General features: G+C 49.5%; 1 long non-coding RNA gene across 1 annotated transcript; it reads left to right on the plus strand.

The window, feature by feature from the left end:
* The first annotated feature begins 1,534 nt into the window (after positions 1 to 1,534).
* LOC149524111 (uncharacterized) lies at positions 1,535 to 5,349 on the plus strand. Its single transcript, XR_016349830.1, has 5 exons — positions 1,535 to 2,045; positions 2,156 to 2,257; positions 2,406 to 2,546; positions 2,708 to 5,149; positions 5,260 to 5,349. It is a non-coding gene; the product is annotated as an uncharacterized LOC149524111 (long non-coding RNA).
* The last annotated feature ends 6,728 nt before the right edge of the window (positions 5,350 to 12,077 follow it).

The raw sequence follows: 12,077 nt of genomic DNA on the forward strand, positions 1-12,077 counted from the left end.
GGTTCGGGGTGGACTCTTCTCTGCACAGGTTTATTTCCCCTTGAGGTGCCTAGTAAAAGGACCTCCCTGTAAGCAGGGATCAAGGTCCAGTCCTGGCCAGGCAAAATACCTTATGGGCCCCTTCAGGAGGTGAGGCTGAGCCACCCCCAGCACCTCCTTTAAGAAGGGTTGAGGTTTCTGTGGCTCTGAGCCCTTTAGGAGGTGGGATTTCAAATGCCCTGGAAGGTTGACCTCTCCCTGTAAGAAGGGTGCAGGTCCTCCCTTTTCTCTGGTCTGGGCCACTGAGACTTGCTGGCCAAAGAGCCCACCCTCTACTGAGGGAGCCAGTGCAGGTCTCCCCTTGGAGCGCTTTTCGCTCCGGCCCATTGTAATGCCCCTGGCTTCGGGAGCACCCTGTAAAGAGGGTTGTGGTCTCCTTCGGCAGGGCAAAATGACTGCCCTGGAACAAGGGGGTAAGGTCTTCTCCCTCTCACTCTCCAACTCGAGGAGCCCCCCTTATTGCTTCAGGGTGAAGGAGCCCCCATTAAGAAGGGTTGGGGCATCTGTGGCTTTGAGCTCTTTAGGACTTAGGCTTTAAAATGTCCTGCTCCGCTGACCTCTCCCTTTAAGAGGGGTGCAGGTCCTCCCCGTTTCTAACCTGTCTGGGCCTGTGGCTCTTGCTGGCCTTAGAGACGACCCTCTACTGAGGGAACCAGTGCAGGTGTCTCCTTTGCAGGGCTTTTCCCTCTGACCCATTGTAATGCCCCTGGCTTCGGGATCACCCTGTAAGTTTGGGTCTCATGCCACATGCCTTTTTTAGCCACACACCTGGCAAAATGGCTCCCCGCTAACCGGGGAGGAAAGTCTTATCCCTCTCACGCTTCAACTGGGGCAGTCCTCTTGTGTCTGCGGCCGCTCCCCGTTTTAAGAAGACTTGAGAGTCTCTTTCTATTAGCCAGAGTAAATTCCCCCCAGCACCTTTTCTCCTTGGCTTTTTTGAGATTTGAAGGGCTATCTTCTGGGTGACCTGTCCGGGTCCCACGGAACACGGTGTGGCGAAGGGGCGGCTGTAAGGGGATGGTGGAGGCCGTGTAAAATTCAGCCCTTTTCTCAAAAAAGCCAAGGAATCGGCCCACCCTGCAAATGGCGCTATGTCTGGAAATGAAGAGGTGAGGTGGGTAGGTCCTTTCAGAGCCCCTCTGCCCTGGAATCCATCCTCAATTCCTCTCGCCCTGCCCAACTTACACTGCCCGACCAACCTCCACTTTGTCTCTCGGTTGTTTTGTGCACCAGAAAGACACTGTTGGACCGAGTGGTGTTAAGTGTAGAGATTTGGACAGCTCCGTTGCTTGTGTCCGGATTGCAGCCTTTGGTCTTTCTGGTGGTAGAGTGAGCCCATTGCGAGGGCTGGGTGAGCAGGGACTGACGTGGCTGCCTTTCTGAAAGGAGGTGAGGCTCAGGCGGTGTAGGTCCGTCTTGGAGGTATTGAGATCCGGCACGTGGGTGCACCTAACCCTACTAACGGGACTGTGTCCCATGTCAGAGGTGTCTTTTCTGGGAAGTTCTTGGTGGGGCAGGAAGGTAAGCGGGGAAGGCTGTTGCTGAGGGATGGAGGATTTCATGGAAAGGGCGGACTCAGCAGGATCCCTCCCTTAACTCTTCATTTCCAGATGTTTTCCCATTTGCCCCCCTTCCCTCCCTTGATGAAAGGATGACTATTGTACTAAAGGAAGGGTGACCGCCCTGTAATCAGGGCTCAGGTCCGCTTTCTTTTTCTCCCCTCTGCCTTGGCTCTGTTCATGCCAAGCTGTAAAGTGAGCTCCCTCTAACTAGGCTGTGGGGTCTTTCCCTCCCTTTCCCAAGAGAACACTGCCACTTGGAAGTTAGTTGTAGGAAGCAGCCTCTTGACAGGGTTCAGGGTTTGTCCTCGTAGTTCTCCTGTGCCCTCCTCACTCACGCTCTCGGCCAAGTGAAAGCCAGCGTCCTCAGCATCCACCGGGACCCGCCTTCTGCTGCAAGCTGTGCTGCTCTCTGCTACGGATCGGTGCCCACTACCAGCGCTTCGGGTAATTTCCAGGAAGGGAGAGAAGCTTCTCCACTTGCTCTGAATGAACGGACCTTGCCATGGTGCTGTCTACGCGGCCACCCCTAACTCGCTTCCCCTCTCTCTTTCTAGAAACTCCAGGAGAAAATGGAGAAGAGGACACAAGAACCAAAGAACCTGCAGCGGAAGCAAAGAAATGTCACCCAAAAAGGATGCACACGCTCTGTTATGCTTGTAAGCAGCACAGGGGATCTTTTTCAGGGGACGAGGCAATAGGCTGTGTTTATTGATTAAACAGTAGAGAAGCAGTTAGCATATGCTTTATAAATACACACACACACACACAGACACACACACACACTCACACACGTGTGTCCTGCAGATGGTGACTAGTTACCAGTCCATGGCGGCTCAAGTCAGTCTTACTGTCCAGGCTGACTGAGTGAGGAGTCGGGTTCGTCTGAGGCTCGGCTTGCGGGAGTGAATCCAGAGTCCCATGGCAAGAGCTTCCCTTCTTATACAGGTAAGTTCTCACTGGGGCTCTATGGATATTGCAGCGTCATGCTGCCATTATCCACCCTTAGAAGGTGTTAAGCCGTGTTTTGGGGAGTTATCCTGGGATGGGGAATGTCAGGCTTCCCATCGTTGTGTCTCACTCTTGGGGGGGTCTCTGCCTGTCTCCAGGGTTCGTCGGTGCTGCTCTTCAATTTAGCCTCAAGACACGATGCACGTTTCCTTGTTATCTGCAAAGTTTGCACTCGATGACCTGGGCATCCGGGATGGCTTTCACTCACACACACCGCCCCCCCCCTCCACTCACACCACACAATTGTGTAGACTTTCAGACAAGATCAAGAGTTACAAGGGGTACAGCTTAATTTGCAATACTAACAGGGAGCAAGGCCTTACAGAAAACATAATCTAATCGTGAGAGACACAGTGAGAAATAGAAGGTACAGAACTTAGAAGCAAGTCAATATGTCAAATCATTCTGCATCATCATACTTATCAACTTAGAACCAATATTAAAGTATGCATTTTTGCTACAGCTGTGTTCCCCCGGAAGAAGGGTTCGGGGTGGACTCTTCTCTGCACAGGTTTATTTCCCCTTGAGGTGCCTAGTAAAAGGACCTCCCTGTAAGCAGGGATCAAGGTCCAGTCCTGGCCAGGCAAAATGCCTTATGGGCCCCTTCAGGAGGTGAGGCTGAGCCACCCCCACCATCCCCTTTAAGAAGGGTTGAGGTTTCTGTGGCTCTGAGCCCTTTAGGAGGTGGGATTTTAAATGCCCTGGAAGGTTGACCTCTCCCTGTAAGAAGGGTGCAGGTCCTCCCTTTTCTCTGGTCTGGGCCACTGAGACTTGCTGGCCAAAGAGCCCACCCTCTACTGAGGGAGCCAGTGCAGGTCTCCCCTTGGAGCGCTTTTCGCTCCGGCCCACCGTAATGCCCCTGGCTTCGGGAGCACCCTGTAAAGAGGGTTGTGGTCTCCTTCGGCAGGGCAAAATGACTGCCCTGGAACAAGGGGGTAAGGTCTTCTCCCTCTCACGCTCCAACTCGAGGAGCCCCCCTTATTGCTTCAGGGTGAAGGAGCCCCCATTAAGAAGGGTTGGGGCCTCTGTGGCTTTGAGCTCTTTAGGACTTAGGCTTTAAAATGTCCTGCTCCGCTGACCTCTCCCTTTAAGAGGGGTGCAGGTCCTCCCCGTTTCTAACCTGTCTGGGCCTGTGGCTCTTGCTGGCCTTAGAGACGACCCTCTACTGAGGGAACCAGTGCAGGTGTCTCCTTTGCAGGGCTTTTCCCTCTGACCCATTGTAATGCCCCTGGCTTCGGGACCACCCTGTAAGAAGGGTTTGGGTCTCATGCCACATGCCTTTTTTAGCCACACACCTGGCAAAATGGCTCCCCGCTAACCGGGGAGGAAAGTCTGATCCCTCTCACGCTTCAACTGGGGCAGGCCTCTTGTGTCTGCGGCCGCTCCCCGTTTTAAGAAGACTTGAGAGTCTCTTTCTATTAGCCAGAGTAAATTCCCCCCAGCACCTTTTTTCCTTGGCTTTTTTGAGATTTGAAGGGCTATCTTCTGGGTGACCTGTCCGGGTCCCACGGAACACGGAACACGGTGTGGCGAAGGGGCGGCTGTAAGGGGATGGTGGAGGCCGTGTAAAATTCAGCCCTTTTCTCAAAAAAGCCAAGGAATCGGCCCACCCTGCAAATGGCGCTATGTCTGGAAATGAAGAGGTGAGGTGGGTAGGTCCTTTCAGAGCCCCTCTGCCCTGGAATCCATCCTCAATTCCTCTCGCCCTGCCCAACTTACACTGCCCGACCAACCTCCACTTTGTCTCTCGGTTGTTTTGTGCACCAGAAAGACACTGTTGGACCGAGTGGTGTTAAGTGTAGAGATTTGGACAGCTCCGTTGCTTGTGTCCGGATTGCAGCCTTTGGTCTTTCTGGTGGTAGAGTGAGCCCATTGCGAGGGCTGGGTGAGCAGGGACTGACGTGGCTGCCTTTCTGAAAGGAGGTGAGGCTCAGGCGGTGTAGGTCCGTCTTGGAGGTATTGAGATCCGGCACGTGGGTGCACCTAACCCTACTAACGGGACTGTGTCCCATGTCAGGGGTGTCTTTTCTGGGAAGTTCTTGGTGGGGCAGGAAGGTAAGCGGGGAAGGCTGTTGCTGAGGGATGGAGGATTTCATGGAAAGGGCGGACTCAGCAGGATCCCTCCCTTAACTCTTCATTTCCAGATGTTTTCCCATTTGCCCCCCTTCCCTACCTTGATGAAAGGATGACTATTGTACTAAAGGAAGGGTGACCGCCCTGTAATCAGGGCTCAGGTCCGCTTTCTTTTTCTCCCCTCTGCCTTGGCTCTGTTCATGCCAAGCTGTAAAGTGAGCTCCCTCTAACTAGGCTGTGGGGTCTTTCCCTCCCTTTCCCAAGAGAACACTGCCACTTGGAAGTTAGTTGTAGGAAGCAGCCTCTTGACAGGGTTCAGGGTTTGTCCTCGTAGTTCTCCTGTGCCCTCCTCACTCACGCTCTCGGCCAAGTGAAAGCCAGCGTCCTCAGCATCCACCGGGACCCGCCTTCTGCTGCAAGCTGTGCTGCTCTCTGCTACGGATCGGTGCCCACTACCAGCGCTTCGGGTAATTTCCAGGAAGGGAGAAAAGCTTCTCCACTTGCTCTGAATGAACGGACCTTGCCATGGTGCTGTCTACGCAGCCACCCCTAACTCGCTTCCCCTCTCTCTTTCTAGAAACTCCAGGAGAAAATGGAGAAGAGGACACAAGAACCAAAGAACCTGCAGCGGAAGCAAAGAAATTTCACCCAAAATGGATGCACACCCTCTGTTATGCTTGTAAGCAGCACAGGGGATCATTTTCAGGGGACGAGGCAATAGGCTGTGTTTATTGATTATACAGTAGAGAAGCAGTTAGCATATGCTTTATAAATACACACACACACACACACACACACACTCACACACGTGTGTCCTGCAGATGGTGACTAGTTACCAGTCCATGGCGGCTCAAGTCAGTCTTACTGGCCAGGCTGACTGAGTGAGGAGTCGGGTTCGTCTGAGGCTCGGCTTGCGAGAGTGAACCCAGAGTCCCATGGCAAGAGCTTTCCATCTTATACAGGTAAGTTCTCACTGGGGCTCTATGGATATTGCAGCGTCATGCTGCCATCATCCACCCTTAGGAGGTGTTAAGCCGTGTTTTGGGGAGTTATCCTGGGATGGGGAGTGTCAGGCTTCCCATCGTTGTGTCTCACTCATGGGGGGGGTCTCTGCCTGTCTCCAGGGTTCGTCGGTGCTGCTCTTCAATTCAGTCTGAAGACACGATGCACGTTTCCTTTTTATCTGCAAAGTTTGCACTGACGACCTGGGCATCCGGGATGGCTTTCACTCACACACACCGCCCCCCCCCCCCTCCACTCACACCACACAATTGTATAGACTTTCAGACAAGATCAAGAGTTACAAAGGGTACAGCTTAATTTGCAATACTAACAGGGAGCAAGGCCTTACAGAAAACATAATCTAATCGTGAGAGACACAGAGAGAAATAGAAGGTACAGAACTTAGAAGCAAGTCATTATGTCAAATCATTCTGCACCATCATACTTATCAATTTAGAACCAATATTAAAGTATGCATTTTTGCTACAGCTGTGTTCCCCCGGAAGAAGGGTTCGGGGTGGACACTTCTCTGCAGAGGTTTATTTCCCCTCGAGGTGCCTAGTAAAAGGACCTCCCTGTAAGCAGGGATCAAGGTCCAGTCCTGGCCAGGCAAAATACCTTATGGACCCCTTCAGGAGGTGAGGCTGAGCCATTCCCGTTTAAGAAGGGTTGAGGTTTCTGTGGCTCTGAGCCCTTTAGGAGGTGGGATTTTAAATGCCCTGGAAGGTTGACCTCTCCCTGTAAGAAGGGTGCAGGTCCTCCCTTTTCTCTGGTCTGGGCCACTGAGACTTGCTGGCCAAAGAGCCCACCCTCTACTGAGGGAGCCAGTGCAGGTCTCCCCTTGGAGCGCTTTTCGCTCCGGCCCATTGTAATGCCCCTGGCTTCGGGAGCTCCCTGTAAAGAGGGTTGTGGTCTCCTTCGGCAGGGCAAAATTTCTGCTCTGGAACAAGGGGGTAAGGTCTTTTCCCTCTCACGCTCCAACTCGAGGAGCCCCCCTTATTGCTTCAGGGTGAAGGAGCCCCCATTAAGAAGGGTTGGGGCCTCTGTGGCTTTGAGCTCTTTAGGTCTTAGGCTTTAAAATGTCCTCCTCCGCTGACCTCTCCCTTTAAGAGGGATTTGTCTTCCTAATTCTCCTTTGTCCTCATCACTCCTGCTCTCGTCCAAGTCAAAACCAGCATGCTCTGCATCCCACGGGACCTGCCTTCTGCTGCAAGCTGTGGTGCTCTCTGTTATGGCTCGGTGCTTACTACTATCGTTTATATCATTGTTTCTTAAACTGTGTCTGTGGTACACTAGTGTTAAAAGTTTAAGAAACAGTGATTTAGGGTGTCCAGGGAATACACATAGCCATTCTGTAATTGGGCAACAGCGATACCTAGTGGGCAGTTGTGGTAGAACACGTAGCTATTCTGCAATGGAGAAACAAGGACTCTCAGTTATGCACATAGCAATTGTGCAATGGAAGAACAGTGGCATCCGGTGAGCACTCACGTTAATACACATAGCAATTCTGTAATGAGCAACATGGACACCCGGGCGGTGGACTCTCCTAGTAATGCACGTAGCAATTCTGTACTGGAGCAACAGTGGCACCGTATGGACTCTCACAGTAATACACAAACGAATTCTGAAATGGAGCAAGAGTGGCACCCAATGGGCATTCACAGTAATACACATAGCAAATCTTAAATGGTGCAATAGCAACAGCTGGTGGACACTTGTGGTAATACACATAGCTCTTCTGTAATTGAGCAACATTGACACCCCTTGGGCACTTACGGTAATACACATTGCAATTCTGTAATGGAACAACATCTACACCCGGTGGATGCTCCTAGTAATGCCCTGAGCAGTTCTGTAATGGAGCAACAGTGTCACTGTGCTACAAGCTGCGTTGTAAGCTGCTGGCAGTGGTAGGGGGCAATGTTTTAGCTGTGTTACCTGTGGAAGGAGTGGTTGGGCAAGTGGATGAGGTTTCAAGCCCTGGAGACTGGGTTTGTGGGTCCAAGTCCTGCTCCCACCTGCACTAAAAGCCACACTTTAAGCAAGCGGCTGGCAGTTGGCATTCTTTAATCTTCTGGCAGGGGCAGTGGGCAATATTTTAGCTGCTCTTTAAGCAAGTCACCTGCTGGCAGGGGCAGCGGGCAGTATTTTAGTTGCCCTACTTGTGGCAGGAGTTGCTGGTTAAGTTGATAAGGCATCCACTTCTGGAGATGGGGTGTGAGGGTTCAAGTCCTGTCCCTGCTTGCAATAAAAGCTGTGCTTTAAGCAAACTGTTTGCGGGGGGCTGTGGGCAATCTTTAAGTAAGCTGGCAGGGGCAGTGGGCAATATTTTAGCTGCGTTACCTGTGTCCTTAAGGCTCAGAAAGAAAGACACATAAAAAGAAACGAAATGTGTTATTTATTTATTTCATCTCCATATTTTAAGCCAGTCTTGCAAAAAAATTTTCAGTATTCCTACTAATGTAATTGCTACAGTGGGCTACTGGAGCAGTGACGTTCAATCCTTGAGGGGGCCATTCAGGGATCTGGGGTAAATCTGTCAGAGATGGTACATGGTCCTGCCATGAGGGTAGGGTCCTGGTCTCAATGACCTCTCATGGTCCTTTCCAGCTCTATGAGATAGGTATATCTTTGGGAGGTTTAGGATGGACATTAGGAAAAAGTTCCTAACCGTCAGGGTGGTCAAACACTGGAATAAATTGCCCAGGGAGGTTGTGGAATCCCCATCTCTGGAGATATTTAAGAGCAGGTTAGATAAATGTCCATCAGGGATGGTCTTGACAGTATTTGGTCCTGCCATGAGGGCAGGGGCAGGGGACTGGACTCGATGACGTCTTGAGGTCCCTTCTAGTCCTAGTATTCTATGATTCTATGGCAAGAGTAAAGACAACATAGGAGCTGGGGACCAGGTAATCTGTCTTTATTTTAAGTATTTAGAACCCAGACCAATATACATTGCAAAGTCAGTTAATTAGCATTAAGTCATATCCTTTGTTTTTAAAAAAAAGACTATTCCGTATATATCCACAGACTATTAAAGCAAGTGGGTTTCAACTAAATATTGTACATATTAATTGATTAATAACAAGGCCAAGAAAATCTGGCGTGCATTGGTTTCAACAAGTGCTGCTTGCACATATCTAATGGCTCTGAAGGTTAAATCTACAAATTTAAATGTTTTTGTTCTAGTAGGTGTCACCAAGTGGCATTGTTAGTCTGTCAAGTTCTCAGTGTGAGCAAATGTGTGGCGTTTTGGGTTATGGTTATTGTGTGGATGGTGGGTGCGAGGGCTGTGCTTGGTCTTTGCTTAGATTGGGTTCCTGCGATAGAGTTATTTCTTGGGAACCAGTCGATGCTTGTCGGGCTGAGATTCTCAGAAGAAGGGATTACCCTGGACAGCTGTTTGAATTTAAGAGTGCTGTATGCATAAATAAGCATGTGACACCTTACGCCCAAACTCCATGGCACAGATGCCTCTTCCCTTCCTCAGAAGATGCAAATAAGTGCCTTGGAATGATGCTTTATTTTCTGCTGCCTCCATGCAGGGTTTGATGTTTGGTTATGCCAGTGATGAAACTTAGGAATGCATGCCGCTAACACTCCTACTTGCACACAAACTTAATGCAAAGATAAAAGCCCTGGAGAGGAATGGAACATGCCCCTGGGTTAGACCAGATGGGAAAACACAGGTTAGTAATGCACATGGATTATGAATCCGATATAAAAAGGGCTGTGCCATTAAGCTTGCACAATTGATGTTAGACCCAACTCATGTTCTTCAATAAATGAAGGAGCCGCTGGCATGGCAGTGGTGCAAATTCTGTGTGCTTGAATGACATTTTCAGATCCACTCCACATATGACTTGGTCCAGATTGTCCTGCCAGTGTCTCAGTCATGACTCTTGGGACCAACACAAACAGTGAGAGGAATGTATCTGTCTCCCTGGACACTAACGTAATCAGTACCAGCTAGAGCAGTGCTTTTTGTCGTAAGGGCACATTTTGTGAGGCAACTGGACTGGGACAATTCCCTCACTTCTCACAAGTCCCCACATCTTTTAATGGACATTGCTACAGGCTACATTTGAAGCAATGACCTAGAAGGAACATGGTGCATAGCTGGTTAATTATCCCCCTTAGCCTTCCAGTACTGTCAGAGAGGGGTTTGCTAAGTGGTTAAGAGTTACAATTTCTCCTTCGTAAGGCAGTTAATGTACATTTATTCTCACAAGGTAGAGGAGAAAATGTGGGGGGGACTGAAAGTTTGGGGAATTGTTGAAGAGTGTCGTTTGTGTTTAATTTCAGTGGTTCCGTAGTGGTGACTTAAATTGGATTGTGCTGCTGCACTTTGTGTTATCTCTGGCAAAGTATCTTTTTCAAGTGCTAAGAAAATCATATGGATAGATGACCTTTTTAGCACTTGAAGCAATCCAAAATGAGTTTTGGGAGGTTTCTTTCTTGTTATGAAAAAGTGTTGGCATGTAGGCACTCAGATATAGATATAGATATAGATATAGATATAGATATAGATATAGATATAGATATAGATATAGATATGCAAGGGAAGCACATAGGTTATTGATGACAAAGGAATGTTGGTAAGAGAATGGTCTTTGTCCCAGAAATAATCACGACTAAGGGTTTCACTGATGTCTTATTCTACTCTTACAAAGGCAGGCGTCAGGAGCCACAAACTCCAGCACCTACCTCTGAATTTGAATTGGGGCACACTGATCACTGCCTATATCACCAAGGATTAGTGTCTACAAACTGTAACTAGGGCCCGATCTACACTAGACCCAGAAAATCGGCTTAAGATATGCAACTAAATGTAGTTGAAGTCGACATACCTTAAGCTGAGCTTGGCGCCATCTTCACAGTGGGAGGTTGTGATGGACCGGGCCGGGTCTGGACACCGCTGAGGGCATCTGCTTAGGGCGAATTGCTCAAAAACAGAGTTCCTTACAGCCCCTGACTGGAGGCCTTTCCCAAATAGGCCACAAACCAGTCACATTGAGAGCTTCAGCTGCCAATCCGGCCAGCAGGAATCCTCACAAGCAAAACCCCTGAGACACCTCAGCTCTCCTTGTGTGCCACAATCAGCCCCAGACCTAACACACAGGTGAAGGGTTATAGAACCCAATCCCACCTACCCTGAACAGGTCTTTCCGGTCCCAAAGAACCAGCCACAAATCCCCGTTGAGTTTATACTTTAGATCTTACCCACAAGAGCACGCTGGGCCAATCCTTTAGAATCTAAAATCTAAAGGTTTTTTAATAAAAGAAAGAAAAGATTGAGAGTAAGTTTTGTAAAGAAAATATGTTACATGCACCAATCACCAAGTTCTTGAGGCAGGCTCTCAGCAGAGATGTTATAAACAGCAAGCTTAAAAGTCTCTAGTGTACACCCTGTGTCAGGACGGGTCGACAGTCTTTCCCGGCTCTCTGTCCCTCGCAAGGCTGCATCTGGGATCAGTGGCAGAACTGAAGACAAGATGGAGTTTGCCTCATGGCACTTTATATCCATCCCTGATACCTTCCAAGCTGGAGTGAGTCATATGGGCAAATGACCTATCCCTGTGTCCCATGTCAGCAGCCATTAGATACTGACTGATTTGCAGGTTCCAGACGCATTCCTCAGGTGTACATTGGGCACCTTGAGAGCCATTGTCCCTGGAACTGTGCTAATTAGCATAATCATTCATTGGACAATCCTCCTTTACAACAGGCAGTCCAGGCCAGTATCAGCACAGGGTCCATATTTGTAACTTCACATACAGATATCACACAAGTACATGAGTAGCATACATAGAATCAGTAGAACATGAGCTTTCATTTGACACCTCACATGACCCACTTTTTACAGACTTTGGGGCAAACACCCCTCCCCCCCATGAGCCCAGCAGTGATCTGGCTGCTCCCCTTAAAATCCAATAATGTGACACCACCCATACTATCTAGCACCTGCCCCACCCTGTGCTGCTACCACTGATCTAGAGGCAGCAACATGGGGGAGGGAGGGCTGCGTGTAACCATGAAGGTTAACTGATGAGCCCAGGCTCAAAGGTTAACCATTCACAGTATCACATCCCTAATCCTTGCATCCAAATAAATGTCAGTCTTTAAGGTGCCACCGGACTCATTGTTTTTGGAGATACAGACTCACACGGCGAGCCCTTTGAGATCTGACGTAAAAGTGTTAGCCATGGTAAGTAAATGCCTTCTCCTATGTTGTCAAATCTGTTCTGGGAATAAGGGACCTGTCTGGCCTCCAAAGGGAGAGAGACTTTCTGTAGGTGGAACCAGGATACTAAGGTTAAAATGGGTTAGAACCTGCCTTGTTTGCTCTGGTGACTCATGCTTGTAGCATGAGTCAGAAGAGCAACAAAA

Source organism: Pelodiscus sinensis, chromosome 6 (assembly GCF_052426305.1).
Source record: "Pelodiscus sinensis isolate ZL-2025 chromosome 6, ASM5242630v1, whole genome shotgun sequence".
Lineage (NCBI taxonomy): Eukaryota > Metazoa > Chordata > Testudines > Trionychidae > Pelodiscus > Pelodiscus sinensis.